The sequence below is a fragment of the Pseudorasbora parva genome, chromosome 2 (assembly GCF_024679245.1).
Source record: "Pseudorasbora parva isolate DD20220531a chromosome 2, ASM2467924v1, whole genome shotgun sequence".
Taxonomy (NCBI): domain Eukaryota; kingdom Metazoa; phylum Chordata; class Actinopteri; order Cypriniformes; family Gobionidae; genus Pseudorasbora; species Pseudorasbora parva.
This window is the reverse complement of record NC_090173.1, coordinates 58401206-58403493: the sequence shown is the minus strand read 5'-3', so window position 1 is coordinate 58403493 and position 2288 is coordinate 58401206.

Genomic DNA, 2288 nt, shown 5'->3' with positions numbered 1-2288 from the left:
GGTCATAAGCTGTTAACCCCTAACAGTTGATATTTGTCTTTACTTACTTTGATGGAGTAATATGAGTTTCTTAACCTGATAAATTACAAGGTTTAGTTATGATTTCACAGAATAACATATTACATCTATGAATATTATTATAATTGATATTAACACAATATTTGTAACTTAAATAATAAAATAAAGAGAATAAATAAAATGTTATTTAACAATATGTTAAGGAGTAGTATCATTCATACAGTCTTAGAATTACACCCGGCCCTTTGAGGGCAGCCATAATGCTGAAGTGGCCCAAAGTGAAAAGGAGTTTGAAACCCCTGAATTGAGTTTAAAACGAGAATTTTGAAACACTGGTTGGTTATTAGAGTGCGGATCGGGCTGCATTTTTCTGTCCGAGCCCGACCCGCGTCCGACAGAGCAGTAACCGAACCTGACCCGAGCCCGACAGGCATTCAAATATTTATGTCCGAGCCCGACCCGAGCCCGACAGTTAAAATCTATTTTTTCCCCTCATATACTAATGACACGCACGTTTGTTTGTGTGGAAATCCCGCTTTTATTAAGCAACTGTAAGGAAGGCATTCTGAAATGTTTACAGACGAGCGCATCAGCGCGCACACGGGGCATCAAACGTTACACAGAGCCCAATCAAATAGCCAACTGAAATTAAATGAACAAAGGTCTGCTAAAAATGGCCCAAGCTAACAGAACAAAACATTAACGTAACACAATTTAAATGCTTATTGAAATGAAAGTCATCTTACCAATTTTCTCAAACTGTGGTTCCTAAACTGCAACATGGGATCTATTTACATAATCTATCCATCAAAGTTTAGGCTAATCGAGGTTTTATGTAGAAAAAGGATTGCATCAACTGCGGATGGCTTCAAGGCTGTCCTGCTGCCAGCAGCGCTGAAGTTGCGCTCACTGGAATGACAAGGATGCCGCGGGCAATATGCACGCACGTGTTGCGAGTTGTTGTCACGGCGACATAAACAAATTTCCGCATGCAGGAAGACGGATGTTAGGGTTATATAATGCATGTATTTTAATCACAAAAACAAACCATTGCATCAAGTTAAACAGGCCCATTGGCTACTTGCATAATAAGCAGTTTTAAATTTAAAAGGTCTCAATGCCTTTTCGCGCTGACGTGACCGAGCCCGACCCGAACCCGAACGTCATTTCTAAATATCTGTCCGAACCCGGCCCGACCCGTCGGGTACCGTCGGAACCCGTCGGGCTCGGGTCGGGTATCCATCCTCTATTGGTTATGTATGGGCTCAATTTCACGCCAATTGAATTGCAGTCAAGCACAAAAAAATAAGCATGAATTAAATTTTTTAAAACACGTGAAAATATAACGCACAAAACTGAAAAATCAATGCAGAATCACAAACAATTCGCACATAGAAATACAAATAATAAGCGTGAGTCAAACATTTAAACAAGTTTAAAATTATATTGCTCAAAACTGAATCATAAATTCAAAATTATCTGAATCGCACACAAAATCATGTTTTCTGCTCTTATTTTCATTTTTTGTATGCCTGTGCTCTTTTCTCCTTTGCTATCGTTTCCACATTCTGCACTTGCATTACCAAATGTTGCAGTTTGAGTTTCATGTAAATTAGGGGCGGGTCTTAGCATCACCATTGGTCCACTACAGGGAGTGCAGAATTATTAGGCAAATGAGTATTTTGACCACATTATCCTCGTTATGCATTTTGTCTTACTCCAAGCTGTATAGGCCGGAAAGCCTACTACCAATTAAGCATATTAGGTGATGTGCATCTCTGTAATGACAAGGGGTGTGGTCTAATGACCTCAACACCCTATATCAGGTGTGCATAATTATTAGGCAACTTCCGTTCTTTTGGCAAAATGGGTCAAAAGAAGTACTTGACAGGCTCAGAAAAGTCAAAAATAGTGAGATATATTGCAGAGGATTGCAGCAGTCTCAAAATAGCCAAGCTTCTGAAGCGTGATCATCGAACAATCAAGCGTTTCATTCAAAATAGTCAACAGGGTCGCAAGAAGCGTGGGGAAAAACCAAGGCGCAAAATAACTGCCCGTGAACTGAGAAAAGTCAAGCGTGCAGCTGCCAAGATGCCACCTGCCACCAGGTTGGCCATATTTCAAAACTGCAACATCACTGGAGTGCCCAAAAGCACAAGGTGTGCAATACTCAGAGACATGGCCAAGGTAAGAAAGGCAGAAAGTCGACCACCACTGAACAAGACACACAAGCTGAAACGTCAAGACTGGGCCAAGAAATATCTCAAGAC